This window comes from Pipistrellus kuhlii, unplaced genomic scaffold (assembly GCF_014108245.1).
Source record: "Pipistrellus kuhlii isolate mPipKuh1 unplaced genomic scaffold, mPipKuh1.p scaffold_m20_p_7, whole genome shotgun sequence".
Lineage (NCBI taxonomy): Eukaryota > Metazoa > Chordata > Mammalia > Chiroptera > Vespertilionidae > Pipistrellus > Pipistrellus kuhlii.
The window spans coordinates 60,369,739-60,386,664 of record NW_023425573.1 but is presented as its reverse complement, the minus strand read 5'-3'; positions in this window follow the sequence as shown (position 1 = coordinate 60,386,664).

Here is a 16,926-nt window from a genome sequence, read left to right as displayed (position 1 = left end):
CCCCGGCTGCCAGCACTGGCTTCCTTCTGGCACCTGGGACCCTGGCTTCCCTCACAGTCCCGGCTTCAACAGTAAGGTGGTCCAGTCTGACTGTCATATGATGCTTTTATTATTATAGATACTGTCACTCTCTGTAAGCATATGGTAACTTAGGATGTTTCTAGAAACAGTCATGAATTTGTAATCCATCCATATTTGCTCACCTGTTTGCTGTTGTGGCTAAAGATTGGCATTATTAAATGGTTAGTGAAGGTAAGAATTTAGGTGTTTAACCATGGAAATATGAAGTTAGGTAATCCAGCAGTGACTGACACCTCTGTTTTAGGTCTCGTTGCCTCTATCAAACCAGCTTGGTGGCTCACACATATCTCTCCCCCACACCAGCACGTGTACACACCATCTGTCTCTCTGACCTTTTGACTTCCCTCCATGCTCCGGATCAAAGTGGACCACGGATACAACAGAAAATGGACACCAAGTTGCAAAGTCCCAAAGTGACCTGACCGGGTGTTCGGGTTGGTAACTATACTTATCGCCTTTCTAAAGTCCTTTTCCAGCTTTCAAATGCTTCATAACTGAAAAGTCTTAATTCGTCAGCATGGAGTGACAGGTTCGGGTCCCTGTCAGGCAACTTTTTATTAGAAAAAATCCTTGCAGGGCACTTATAGCAACTCCTGCCTGGCTTGGTTCCTGCCAATCCATCACCAGGCCTGCGTCCCCTTTTGGCAAGTGGCCAGAGGAGGGTGCTCTGTTGTTAGAGGAAGACCCTTCAGGAAGAGAGAGAAACAGACAAATAGGGATCCTCTTCCCTTCCCGTGTCCCTTCAGACCTGCAAGGGGAGCCCTTGTGGTTTTTCTCCCTTTTTGTCTCATCCTGTCACTCTCTGGTCTTTGAACAATAGAGGCGACAATGGTCTTGTCTAAATGATTTCACAGGCTATTATTCAGACACTCAACTTTTAACATTTCAATTTTGTCATTCTGTTTCCACACAAAAGGTGCACTTCTTACAGTATAATGTCCTCAGAATTATGTCAATGAGCAGTAATGGCTTTTAGCATTAAGTTGATCATTAACAACTACATTATCTGAGGCATAATCATCAGTCCTTCAGCCTTTTGTGTGATTATGACACTACAGGATTTGAAACTAATAGGCGGGTGCTCTCATAACAACATATAAAAATATTTACATGGTAATGAAAGGTTGGTGAAAAGCAAACATTCTGAAACAAGTATAATGAGTAAAAACACAAACTTAATTTATTTACCGAAGGTGAGCTTCTAAATAAAAAATGAATAAGCGATATCATTGCAATGACATTTCTTTGTTCATAAAGGTTGATATATTGTATGTAAACATCTATGTGGGAATCTTTTCAGTTAAGTTTTATAAGAAGTGCATATTCTAAAAAGTTTGTATTTTTAAAAAGGTGAATAGATAGAAAGATGATTCTATGTTTTAAGTACTATGTTACTTTCTTAAACTTCCATGCTATTTGGCAAAGAAGGTTGATTGGGACTCGTAGGTACTGTTTTAAAGTTGTTTTATGCAAACTCTCTCCTACCTCTTGCATGAGAAGTCATTCAGGGGAGAATTGTGTATATTAACCACCAACTCAATGGATGCAACCATGCAGCATTCACAATGGCATTCAAGACACAGGAGAACAATTAAGGTAGTGACACTGAGATTGGATAGAAGCCCAATTCTAAACGAACCTTGTCTTATACATGATTTTGGTTCTCAGTTAGAATTTATTAATTGTAAAGAGAAAATACACGTCATCAAAGAATCCAGCCCACGTCCAAATAACCATAAATGCTGTTTCTACCCTTTGATAAAGTAATTAAATTTCCAGAATTCTATCTTTTACAGAACTCCTAAATCCAGACACAATGTAATATACAAAGAAGTTTATCACCATATTATGTATAACTGAATATCAAACCAACCTAAATATCCAGAGAGGAATGATTAAGAAACCGTTGGCTACATTTTCACACATGATGAAACATAGCATAGTAATTTCTTGTGGTGTTTACAAAATATAAACACTTAATAAAGAAAATACTTACAAAACTAAAGAAAAATACAAAATTACATTGAGTGTGTGTGTGTGTGTGTGTGTGTGTGAGTGTGTGTGTAAAACACGATGAATAAGAAAAAAGGGGGAGGTGGGGTGATAGAAGGAAATATACCAAACAAATAGTGTGGTTTTTCTTGGGTAGTGGTTTTCTCCTTCTTCGTTCTTCTCTGTACTTGTCTGTATTTCCACATTTTCTTCAAAGAGAATACACTATTTTTACAATTTTAAAAGGATGCATATTTAAGTCTGTTGTTTAGTTGTCCTTATTAGAAGATACTGAACCAAATATACACCTAACAAGAACAATATGCAACATCAATGGTTTTCATTGTTTCAAACACTGAAAGGCAGTCTTTTGATTTGAAAATACAAAAACTTTGTGTGGAATATATGTGCCATTTGTGTGATTTCATCCAGGCCACAAATCTTCATTTCTCTGATTGCACCTCTCCACCCTCACCACCACACACACACACACACACACACACACACACACACACACACACTCTGACGTATGCGCGCACAAACACTGGTAAACCAATATCATTTCCAGGTGTGTCTACCTGTGCCCAGATAGCTTTGCTCCAGCTCTCTCTGTTTGGAGTTACTTCGTTTCAGTTCACACTTAGCTTTTCTGAGCCTGTCTCCCAACATCAGTGCAAGAGTTTCGTTGCACTAATGTTGGGAATGGAAGCAGCATATTTTGTGGGAGGGTGCAAGGCTTTTATTTCCTCATTCCAGGAATCAGGGAAACATCGGAGAGAATGTGCACACTCTGATTGTGGGAAGGAACTTGACATGACAAGTTGAGGTTCAAGAAGGCATTTGGGCAAGAGGGGATTGTTCAGCACACACTCAGTGCTCCAGGCAGATAATTCTACTTGCTAACCTTTGTATGTGTCTCTTTCTGTCTGTCCCCTTCCCAAACACTTCATCTGTTATTTCTCCCTCCTGGAATACTCTTTCTTACCCTGTCTATTCTTACACAGGCAATGCCTCTATCTTTCTTTCAAACATAGCCCCTTACAAATAATACATATGAGCTTAATGTGTGTATATCTTACTTATAATACTACTTTTTATCACAAAGCATTCTTTCAAAGCGTTCCAACTAAGAAACTCTTAATATTTATTGTTATTTGTCATACCACAATTGTATGTTGGAAAAAGCCTAATGCATAGAAGCATTATGCCAAAATTGTGTTAAAATATAGTTAAGGTTCATTCTCTTGGATATCTTCTTTAACATTTCAAAAATGCAGGAAACCTTTGTGAACTATAAAACACAGCAATCATGATTTTCGCTATATAACTTCTGAATTTCTAAGCATTTGTTTTGGGAATGCTTATTTAACTCTGTTGCTCTCTGGCAGTTTTTCAATTAACATTTCTTTAAAAAAGAACTTGGAGGGAAAGCTTAAGTTTATCTTTTATACAAAGAAAATGTCAACCCAGAATCCATGGGTAGCCAGCTGAATAGAACACAAGTCCCTGCGCAGGAACCAGCAGTTTCTTTGAAGAGCAAATTGGTTTCTGCGCAGATCAGTTCCATCACTTTCTATGACAGGAGAAAAGGACATGTGCACAAACAGGAAGTCTTTGACATAACTTTATAGTCTTCAAAAAGCTTTGGTTTCTGACTTCTACGGTACCAGTCAGGGCCGTCAACAATCCAGCCATGCCTGCCTCAAGGTGGTGGCCTACCTTCCTTAGTGGTCTATTTTTGCATGAAACCCATTTTCCTCTATACTCGGAATTCCTCCTCCACTGCACTGCCCTTCCTGTCACTCCACATGTTTATCTTCCCTCGATTCCCAGAAGCTATGCAATGGGAAGACTATAATAACATGACCTTTCTTCTTTCATTACATTACCTTGAGTCAGGTCCTACACTGCATGAGATTCACTTCTGACACAAACATAAACAGTGCCCTCATGTTATCTCTTAAAATGACCCCTATACTATTTATCTATTGCTACATAACAAATTACCCCAAAACTTAACAGTCTTAAAGAATAACAAATGTTTAGTGCATCACAAAGCTGTTGTGGGTCAGGGACAGGAGCAACTTAGATGGGCAATCAAGCTTGAGGTCTCCCAGGAGGTTGCATTCAAAATAAAGGCTCGTGTTGCAATCATCCGAAGGCTTGACTGAGGCTGGAAGATCCACTTCCAAGGTGGCTCACTCACCTGGCTGGCAAGTTGGTGCTGACTATTGATGAGGCCTCGGCTTCTCTTCATGTGGGCCTCTCCAGAAGGCTGATCAATTTTTAACCAATTAGGTTTCCCTTAAAAGTAGTGGCCCAAAAGGACAAGGCAGATGCCACGATGGCTTTTATGATCTAGCTTAAGAAGTCAGACCATCATTTCCACAGTATCATATTGGGCACACAGGGTCACCCTATTAAGTGTGTAAGGTAAACCTACAGGGCACAATGACAGATTATTGGGGTGGGGGAGAGTTATCTTTGCCATCTTATCATGGTTCATGACATCTTCCATCAATATGTGGAGTTCTTCTTTGACCAGTTTGAATCTGGACTGACCTGTGAATGTTCTGACCAATTGAACACAGTGAAAATGATGCTAGGCCTGTTTCAGGTAAAGAGTTCTTTAAAGAGAGTGGAAGCTTGATTTGGAGCTCTGAGCCATCATGTAAGAAATTCAGGCTACCTTCATGGCCACATAAAGCTATGCTGGTGTATCAGGCCTGTGTGCAATAAAGGTCATCTTGGTTGCTTATTGAGATGACTCAAATACCTGCTACTGTATTACTACAACCACAAGAGAACTCTAAGGGAGAATCACCCATTGAGCACAGCCAACGCCTAGAACTGTGAGACATTATAGTAAATTTGTGTCATTAGCCACTACATTTCAAGATGGTTTATTTGCAATGACAGAAAACCTGAACAAAAGCTGTGCAAGTTTCTATTATACATTCTTGGTACTTCATGCGCAATGTTTATATTACAACGTAAGTTCCATCATGAAAGGAAACAGTGCCTCCATTATTACAATGGTCTCCTAACTGGGCTTTCACATTACTTTGCCTCCAACCTTTCATTCTTCAAATAACAGTCAGAGTGACCATTATTATAACTTGTATCATAGTCTATGTTTGTATTATGCATTATGACTGTGGTCTATACATGTCGTTTGATATTTTATTGTACTTTATTTTTAATCATATTGAGTATGTTACTTTTTTATGTTGGTCTTTTTAACTAGATACTAATCTCTCATAAGCAAGATACTGTGTCCACTGGTCTAGGCCCAGTTTTAAGCACAGTGCCTGAGTACATAGTAGATGTTCAATAAATATTGAATGACTAACTTCTCAAAATGTCTTTTATACTCCATTTAATTTTGTCATGGAAATATATTTCTTAATGTTTTTAGTTTGACTCTTCTGGTTATATCTAGTTGCAAAGAAAAAAACACAGTTATTCCCTGGTTGGGGTTTGGAACGTATGCCAGGCATGGAAAGATTATGGGTTTGATTCCCAGGCAGGGAACATACCTGGGCTGTAGGTTTGATCTCCTGTTGGGACACATTCAGAGGCAACTGATCTGTTTCTCATATCAATGTTTCTCTCTCTTTCTCTCTCTCCCCCCCTGCCCTTCTTCTGTCTCTAAAATCAGTGAAAAACATGTCTTCTGGTGAGAATTAGAAAAATAAATAAAAATAAAAATAATTCATGTTTTTGTTGACTTTTCATGGGTTTCTTATAAATGGGTCATGAAAAATAGTTACCTGAAATGTGACACATACTCAAGTTTTCCCATCTTTGGGTTAACTTTGCCTTCCCTTAAGAAAAGCAGAAATCTGGCCATTCTTTATTGATATGAGGTCTTCAGATTCTATCTTGCTCATCAATGCAAAATAAAAAATAATCCTTACTCTCCCTTTTTCCAGTTGTCATTTAACTTTCTAAATTTATTATAATACAGTATTTTTATTTAGAAATTATGTTCTATATTCTCTGTTGCAAATTTACATTTATTAACTTATTTAGGTTAAGCAGCCTTAGAAATCATAAAGCTTTGTTTAATTTAATTATACCGATCCTAGAAAATCAAAATAACTCCCTAAAATCCTTTTACATTAATAATAATAAAAAAAAAATCAATGGAGCCAGAAAGACTTAGATAAAACATATTCTAAATAAAGTGCAGAAGAATTAAATACAAGACATTTCCCTATTTGGGAAACCAAAGGCCCAAATATTCAATAACAAAATTTTAGCCATATGTGCACTTATGTAGGACAGATTATTAACTGTTACCCTCCATAAATATAAGAAATGAATTACAATAAATCTGAATAATTTTGAACTGTTTTTTCTAAAATCACAGCCATTGAGCAATGGCAGTCATTCAATGAAAATATTCATCAAGATATGTGTATGACAGAAGTACCAAGTTTATTTTGCAGTGTCAAACTGAGGCAAATTCGACAAATCACTATATTCAAAAACAATTTCAGAGTAATTACATGTTTTTGGACAAAACTTTCAACATTCTTTTTTGTTTTTTCTTACATATGCTTATAAATATGTGTTTGGAATTCAAAATTTAAATTTAATTACAAGCAGAAGAATATGCCTACTTTACATCCAATTTAGTCTTAAATTACCCTTAAATTCATAGAGATTCATGGAAGTTCAGGGTGGGGAATTTTTTTAAAGTTTATCTAACCCAATGGTTTTCAAAGTTCCATGTACATTAGAATCACCTACAGGGCTTATTAAAACTCAGATGTTTGGGATCCACCTGAGTTTCTGAATCAATGGTCTGCCATGAGGCCAGAGAATTTGCTTTTTTAACTAGTTCCCAAGACATGCTAATATCACTAGTCCAGGGACCACTCACTGTTCTAACCTCCAACCTAAATGTTACAGATAAAGACACAAAGGTCCAGAAAACTTGAAAGATCAATCCAATCCTGCCACAGTCGTGGCAGAAATATCAGGAAACACAGCTTTTCTAATTCCAGGCAAAGTATTCCTTTGATTCGACTTTTCCAGTCTGAGAAATATTCAGTACCGTCTGAGGTGTTGATGATGAATAAACTACAGCCAAAAAAAAAAAAAAAAAAAAGTCACAGGCAAGGGAAAGGGAGGCAACATAAACATCCTCTCTCCTAGTCTACGAAATTAAAGACATGCAGAACCGCACCAGAAATTGTATGATTCAGGTATTTCTTTGCGGCTGCTACTCCCCTTTTGAAGTTCATTTCCCTCTAAAACATCTAAGGACTTACTTTGCATTCTTACATTGCAACGTCTTTGTTGATAACTTTGCAGTAATTCCATTACAGCAAATCACAGGGTTGTCAAATCTTCAAGGATCAGAAGATCATGAGTTGACAAGTAGCAGATGCACAGAAAGGAGTTTTAAATAATGTGCAGCCATTCCCCATGTGGAGCAAAGTAGAATACCTATTACTCTGCCATAGTAAAAACCAGCCGGGAAGTAACAAAGAAAGAAGTTATGCCACGATATGTACCGCTTCTCCCATTTTCATTCAGTGAAGAATCAAAGAATTCAGAAGAAAGAACACTCTGAGATTTCCAAACAAGCTGTTTCTGTTTAAGGGCAGAAGTTTCTGTTAAAATGTAGGATAATTGTGATGTCAGTGAGCATGGTGAGCGCTGCAGGCAAAAAGAACCTTCGCATTGTAATACCACTAATGTGGGCATATTTGAAACACTATAGCTTCTTCAGACTCTAATTATAACTGTTTGTTGCTTCTGTGGTTTCAATGATAATAGAAGTTGTTCACAAAATTTACACAACACTGATGTGTTGCATATAAAATATGGACAGTCACGTGCAAAATATACCATTATATATTTTTTCTCCTAGAAAGAAACAGCTGAGAAACCTACAGACCATCAAATTATGACTCTAGTGTTTCATTACAAGCAATTAGACTCCAGAACCCAAAGGTACAACCAAAATGCTTGGTGTAATTTGGTTAATACCATTTAAGAGCTGGGCCGCAGGTGTTTGAATTAGCAGAAAAGGAAAATCTTAGTGGCTCTCAAGCCTTATTACATTATTGGTAAATGTTTTCATAGCCAGAGTATCAAAGATGGGACTGAGGAAAAAATAAATGTGAAGTGAGAAGAATTACCCAAAGTGATATTCACTCATTCCGCAGCACTGAGTGAATGACTTCTCTGTGTCAGGCCCAGGCCTTGCCTCAGTGAACTCAAAGTCAAGCAGGAGAGTGGGCATACTTTCATTCCTTTATCAAACATTGAACAGATGTAAAGATATCAGTACAACCTGTTAGTAATGTTTTAGAACACAGCACGCATGTGTCCAAAGGGCTAAGAAATTAGGAAATTATCACTAATAAATGGCATTGATCTGGGTCTAGAAGAATTAAAAAGATGTTTCTATATGGAAGAGGAAACCACTTGACAAGAAATAAAACCATGAAAGACAGGCTGAGGTCATACACCTTAGAAAATTAAGTTAAGGAATTTGAACACTATTTCCAGACACTAAAGCCATAGAGAGTGTCTGAGGACTACAGTGGAAAGCGGAGTAGTTTCTGAGAAAAGTTTTCTGGAAAGCACACCTAAAAAGGTAAAGAAAAAATAAGACATGCTTTTGTAATGTCTGGACGAGCTGTTATAATAATAAGGGACTTCCTAGGGATGAATCACAAAGAATCCAAGAGATTAAGACATTTGGAATGGATTTTTGCTCTGCTGTCTCTGCTAATTTCTGCTGGCCTACCAGCTGGATTTCAATGAGTCATGCTTTAGTGATGGGACACGAACCTTGGGTCAAAGCAGAAATGGACATCAACACAACAGGTAAATGGAAGGAGACAATAAGATATAACAGAAAATTAAAGATGTAATATGGAACATTAATACAACCAAATGTTAGTCCTATGATGAGACTAATAAGGAGGAAATCTCTGATTAGAAAGCAACAACAACAAAAGAGAGACTAGTGTAAAATATACAATATGAAGAATGAAATTGGGACTTAATTAGTGATGCAGCACATACCAAAAAGATGAAAAACATTATATTAACTTTATTGCAGTAGATTACAATGAATAAGTAAAATGGAAAAGTTTCTAGAAAATTTGTAACCAAAAATATTCATGAAGACAAAGAAAATATGAATCATCTTAGAACTCTATTTAAAAAAAAAAACTAAAAGAATAATTTAAAATTTCTCCTAAGGAAAAACATCTTGTTGAAATAGTTCTTTTGATGCATTCTACTGAGCAGTCAAGAAACAAATTTTTCTAATTTTTGAGAAAAGAGAAATGCTCCATAATATATTTGGTAAGACTGACATATTCTTTATACCAAAACCATAGAGTTTAAAACAGACTATCATGGGCCAATATCCAAAGAAAAATGATATTATCAGACTAACTCTATGGATATATGAAAAAAATAATTTATTATCAATAAGTTGTAATTATTTCACAGATGCAAAGTTGAGTCAACATTAGGGAATTGTGAAATTATTTCATTATACTAAAATTAAAATCAGTTTTTGCTTTCAAAATATAAAAACATTTACCAAGTATTCAATATTCAATGTAATGTGACAACTATTTGGGATAAAATTCTTAATATAATTCACAAGCACTATAACTGCCTACATATCAAAATCAAAACGACAAATTAATATATATAAAAGTTTTAATAAAGTAAATATATACAAGTAGAATGTAAAGGCAATGGTATTCTATACATTCCAACACAAGATAAGGATGTATATTTTTTAAATACTATTCATAATGGTATCTAAAAACATACCTAAGGAATAAACCAAACAAAATATAATGGATTTTTAGGTAGAAAAGTATAACACTTTGTTTAAAGAAATCAAGAAAATCTTAAAAGGCAAAGATATACTATGTTTAAGGATAAATAGATTTACTAACATAAAGATGTTGCTTCACCAAATTGGTTTTCAGATTCAATGCAATTGACATCAAAACCCTGACTGGGAAGGACTTTCACTTCCAGTAAAATAGAGTGGATATGCTGTTCATTAATGTTCCAAGTACAACCTAAAACTCTGAAAAGTATCTATAAGAAAATATAAGAAGACTTTGGAAGGTGGAAAGAAGACCAACTGATCAAAAACACAGTACCTGGGTGATGGCATGGCGATGAGTTCTCTGGTTTTCGTCTTGCTTATGTATCCTGAACCTAAAACTGAATAAGCCAGCAAACCCAAAATGCAAATGATAGTAGATCATAAAAACTTCCAAAAGGCTACTTTCTCTAGCCAAAGGACAAAGAAGGGGGCAACAGACAACTTTGAGAAATAATAGCTTTACTCCAGCAAAACAACACAGAAAAAAAGTATAACTCCACCCCAACCCCACCAGCAAAGAAAAGCCAAGCTAGGCTCATGGACTTCTACATTTGCTCAGCTGTCTTGGGGTTTTCAACATCCTGCTGGGTTAGTTTCAAGGAAGGATAAGGGACCGTCAGAAAAGGCCAGGACCTTCATTCATCACACTGGCTAGACAAGATTTCTTCACTATGCTGACAATGCGGAACATGTGTGCAGGCTGGACTTCCATTGACAGTTGGCAGTACGTTGACATCCCTCTGACCTTACTGTAGTGGTGTCTGAAGAAATCTAGTGGGAAGTCACTGCCCACTTCAGAAAACAGTTTGACAGTTTCTTAAGAAACCAAATGTGCAATTGCCATACAATCTAACAACTGTCCTGCTGGGTATTTATACCAGAGAAATGAAGACTCATGTTCATACAAAACCTACACACAAGTGTTTATAATAGCTTTATGTGGAATAGTCCAAAACTGAAAACAACCCAGGTGCCCTTCAATGGGTGAATGTTAAAGAAACTATGATACATCCATAATATGAGATAAATACTATGGAACAATAACAGATAAATAAACTCTTGATGCATGAATCAACTCTAATGTATCTCCAGATAATACTAAGTAAGAAATTTTTAAAAATCCCCAAAGTAATATACTTTATAATTCCATTTATACAACACTCTTGAAATGATAAAGTTTTAGAAATGGAAAACAGATTAGTGGTCACCAGGGGCTAAGGAGGAGGTGAAAATGAAAGGGAAGTGAGTGTGGCTGTAAAAGGGCAACATGAATGATCTTTGTGGTCACGAAATGCTGAATCTTGACTATTTCAATGTCAATTTCCCGGTTGTGATATTTTACTACACTTTTACAAGCTGTTACCTTTGGGGAAAACGGAGTAAAGGATACATAGATCTTTGTAAACAATTGTAATTGTTAATTTACAATGATCTCAAAATAAAAGCTTAATTGAGGAAAAATAAAACAACACCAGATTACTTATGGAAATTAACTAACTGATTCTAAAATGGACACAGAAAAGCAATGGACTAAGAATAGTCTAAAGGGCAATGATATCACCAAAAATAATGGAGTGGGAACTGTAGGACTTCATCCCTTTCTTCTCACAAGCAAGTAATTAGTGGGCAAAATTGTCAGAATGTGCTTTTGAAAAACTCTAGAATCCAGTCAAGAATTTATAACAGCCAGAAAATGATTCTGTAAAAACAAAACAAACAAACAAAATTATTGTTGCTTTGTGGTAAGAGAATGAAGTCTGAAAATGCCAGGTATTGATACTATATGAACTAAAGAAACTTCTCATACACTGCTGCGGTATCAGCAAAACTACTTTGGAAAACAATTTGGAATTGCTCAGTACAGGTGAAATTGTGCATACCCAACAATATCACTTTTATCTGTATGTCCTAGAGAAACTCTTGAATACATGAAACGCATGAACATAAAGAAATGTGCACAAGAAAAATTCCAGCAACACTTTTTTTGTAATGACAAGTCCATCCAAATGTCCAACAGCAGTAGATAAAAAACATAAATTGGAATTCATTCTTGAAATGGAGTACTATGCAATAGTGAAGAAGAAATTACAAACTCACAAACAGAATATGAGTGAAAATACCAAGTTTTACAATAATACATTAGGATTTCTTTTATATATACAGTTTAAAGCAGGCAAAATTAAAGCACATAGATATACATATTTTATATATATTTATACATATACAACCTCTGCATAAATTAATATATACATATATATGGCAAACTTTAAAAACACACACAAGAAAATAACTAACATAATTCAGAGGTTACATTTAGGGCAGAGGTAAGGCAATTATATCACCAAAAAGGAGCTCATAGCATAACTTTCAAAACAAAGGCAGTATCTTATTTCTTAGACAAGATTGTGATCAGTGATCACTATATTACTTGTAGAATGCTACTTATATATTACATACATTTTAAGGTTCTATATAGTACAGTATAAAATATTGTGTTTTAAATAAAATACAAGCCGAAACCGGTTTGGCTCAGTGGTAGAGCATCGGTCTGTGAACTGAAAGGTCCCGGGTTCTATTCCAGTCAAGGTCATGTACATTGGTTGCAGGCATATCCCCTGTAGGGGGTGTGCAAGAGGCAGCTGGTTGATGTTTCTCTCTCATCGATGTTTCTATCTCTCTATCTCTCTCCCTTCCTCTCTGTAAAAAAATCAATAAAATATATAAAAAAATAAAATAAAAAATAAAATAAATAAAAGTAACAAGATTTTAAAAATAAAAAAATAAAATAAAATACAAAACATTTTATTCCCAGCAAAATATAAAAACAAAAAATCTGAGTAGGAAAATGGCTCAAATCTGTGTTTTAGAAAGATTATTCTGGTGGACATATAGAAGAGACACTGAGGGCTTCTACTATCAAGGAGGGAGAAAATGAGGTTCTAAACTGGGCAATACAAATTAAATGCAAATTTAAAAGAGAAACTTTGTGGACATATAATTGACAGAAAAGATGAGAGAACGTTGATGTGTTTTGTGCGTGTTTTCTTATGAGGATGGCGAATGATGACCAAAGAGAGCCAGAGGGAAGCTCTATTTGAAGGGTGGGAAGTAGAACAGGGAAGATTAAGCAATGAAAAGATAAAGAGACCCACAAGGAAAACAATGTTCCCAAAGCCAGTGGGGATTAACAAGTTCCAATTTGGACCAGAATAGTTTCAACCACTGTAAAGTATGTTTGGAGGTCATCCACTGGTATGAAAGGTACGGGAATATTTTTCTGGACTTGAGGAGAAGGGAAAGGCTATGGAATAGCAGCTGTGGGGAATACAATAGGGGAAAAACACTAGAGACAAAAGCCTGCTGAACAGCAGTGAGGGTCCAGCTGGGTTGGATGGCATGAATTTGTAGGAGAGCCAGCTGGCATGATTCATGACCTGCTCCAACAACCTTGGTTATTATCACTGAACAACAGTCTTTAAGGTTGCAAATATCATCATGTATAAAACATATAGACACACACATGCAAGCACTCATGCATGCACTCACACACTTCAAGTTTGAACTAAATAATTTGTCAGAGGTCTATCAAAACCATAGACACTGAACAGAAGAGAGTTTGTAAGAGCCTTTCCAGTAGACAACAGCGTTTCCATGAATTACTAAGTGTTTCCATCCAGGCACAGCCTCTTACAGGATTCTGGTTTGTCAGAATTTCCAGGAAAGTTAATGGGACAAACTACATCCTCATTGCAGCAGTAGACTCTGAGGCAATAACTGATTCATCCTCTTTCTCCTTTTCAGCCACATTAGACTCTTCTCCTTTCAATTAGCATTCTGGCTGGACCAGGTAGTTTGCCTGGTGGTTTAGCCCAGAATCTCATTGCTGATATCTGTTTTCACATCCTTCTCAAGCTAAAAGTATTGTACTTGCTCTTCACAAGTACAAGTTACAATGTGCAGGAGACACACACACACATTTCTCTTTACTAGCAGCAGCCCTACCTTTTTATGTTAATCACCAAAGGCCTGGTGTATGAAATTCATGCACCGGGGGAGTGGGGTGTCCCTCAGCCCAGCATACACCCTGTCCAATCTGGGACCTCTCAGGGGATGTCTGACTGGGATTCCTCTAGGATCGGGCCTAAACCAGCAGTCAGACATCCCTCTCACAATCCGGAACTGTTGGCTCCTAATCATTCACCTGCCTGCCTGCCTGATTGTCCCTAAACACTCTGCCTTCCAGCCTGATAGCCCCCTAACTGCTCTCCTGCCAGCATGATTGCCTTCAACTGCCCTCTCCTGCTGACCTGATCACCCCCAACTGCCTTCCCCTGCAAGGCTGAGGGGACTGGGGGACTCCAGCTGGATGAAGCAAGGCTGAGGGGATGGGGGGACTGAGGCTGGATGAGGTGGGGCTGAGAAGGCTGGGTGCTGCCATTTTGTGAGAGTGTGGCAGTCAATTAACATAATCCCTCTCTATTGGCTGTGGGCACTGGCAGCTAGTGAGGGTGTGACAGTCAATTAGTATATTCCATCTTTATTATTAATAGATAGAATGGCCAATTATAAGGAGAGCCCAAAGTGATGTGACAGCAGCCATGCTTTTGAGTTTATTGGTCTTATTATAATCCCCCCAAGGAAGCATCTTTACCTGAGAACCAGAACCTCAAGACCACCATAGCCTCCTTGTTAAGGGCAATTCTGCACAAAAAAAAAGGGGGGGGGGGATAGCTATAAAGAGTTATTAGTCTATACCCATAGCAGCTAGAATATGGATACATCACTGCATGCAAGGAATACAACAGCATGGTGCCAGCAACATCCATTCAACTATTATTTCTTATTCCTTATTGTTATGAATTATAATAATACCGAAGAGCAATTTTATGAAATCGAATTATCAATGTAAAGCCATGTAGTGGTGTACTAGAACACACCAGTGAGTCCCCTATTAGCTCCATAGCACTGATTATTCACATCTCTTACCAACTAAGTATTAAGTATTGTCATGTTGGCAGCTTGAAATTGTCCAAGTTGGAGTACTTACATCATGGAAACTGATAAAAGCTACACATCAGATCCTTTTTTGTGGGGAGAGGTAGGAGTGGTGGGGTAGATGATCAAGTTGTTAAACATTAACCACCCCTGTAGCAGTTCAAGATAAGAATCATTATTCCTAATTGTAAGTATGAGGAAAATAAGCTAAGAAAGAGCCATTAAGTGACAGATTTAGAATTAAAATCCATATCTCTCTGACTTTAGTGTAACTGCATATTAGGCTTAGGTTAACATACATTTACTAAGTGACAATCTCAATCCGCACAAGTCCAATCTTTGGAAAATCAAAAACATGACATGTTGGGAGTTTGATTGAATCCTTTCTAGCTATTTTCATATTTTAGGGATGTTAATAACGTTCTAAAATGTTTTCCTTTTTAAATTTGTAATATGAAGATTTAAAAAATATAATTTTTATGCCTCAGTTTGAGATTGTATGCAACAGTACTTTTGAATGCACAAAATTTAATACAAATAAAAAATCGTTAATAAAAAAGCAATAGGGACAAAAACCGTGCTTTTTCAAATGACTGAAGCAATAGATCCATAGAGTGAAGATGTCCTTCTTAAACTGAGTCAAGGCCACTTTTCCTTGTGCTATTTCAATTGAGTTGGAATAATTTCTTTAAGCTCTCATTTTGACAAGTGATTTTAAAAATATATTTTATTGATTTTTACAGAGAGGAAGGGAGAGGGACAGAGAGTTAGAAACATTGATCAGCTGCCTCCTGGGGATGTGTCCACAACCCAGGTACATGCTCCTGAGCAGAATCAAACGTGGGACTCTTCAATACGCAAGCAGACGCTCTATCCACTAAGCCAAACTGGTTAGGCCAACAAGTGATTTTTTTTTTTTTTTTTTTTTTTATGTGATCAGAATTCTTCTGGCCGTGGAGAAATGAGCAACTTCTCTCTCGTCCAACATTTAACTCCATAACTGAAGTTGTTGTGAATGAAGTGTTTCAGAATCAAGGCAGCTCCAGTTACTTGTGGGTCATGCATCTTCTCATGCACATTCAGAAAACATTGTTGAGTTCAGTGTCCTCTTCCCTTTGGAAGTTTGGTGGTTTGTCAGTTTCAAGACTCATGTTTCAAATCCTCTCTTCTGTTCTCCTCTCCTCTCTTGCTCTATAGCCTGCTCTCCATCTGCCCCAGGAACTCCACTTCATTTTTCATTCCAGTTACAGTCTTATCTCTATTATTACTGATTCTGGCAAAAAGAAGACATTATGGTCACTGTTATTGGTCTCCAGTACCACAGACATCACTGGCTTTAGAAAACAAACATATTCTGATAGGAGAAAAATCAAAAGATAGTTTTATATTGCCACAGTGAAATGTACAATAAAGCAATAGGAACAGTCATAATATTGACAAATGCACCAATCTGAGCACCTTACTGGTTCTTACGTACACACATTCACAAGCACACCCATATATGTACACACACACACACACACACGCACACACACAACATATGATTACATATTTTCCTAACTGAACAAAACAACAAAAAAGGCGGCAATGGTGCTCTTCAAAGGAATTGTTTTCTTCTGGATAAAATTTTGCAAGATTGCTATCAAGAAAGGTTGCATATGAGACACAAAGACACAGAAAATATTCTTGCTCCATGAATTTCCTGATTTCATATTGTTGAATTCTATCCATTAACACATGTACTTAGATTCAAACAATGACTGACAGACATTTGGAAGGCAAAAGTAAAAGTTGACCTGCAGACAGTTCAAATTTGCCATATGCTCGCTGTCACTGTTCGCTGTTTGTAGACCATCCTAATGTATGCTTCAGCTGGCTAAAGTGATATACTTAAAGAGTGAATACCTCTTTCTTTTTCCATTCAGGCATTTTAGTTTTCCTATTACACGTAAGCATGACAACATCGTAGA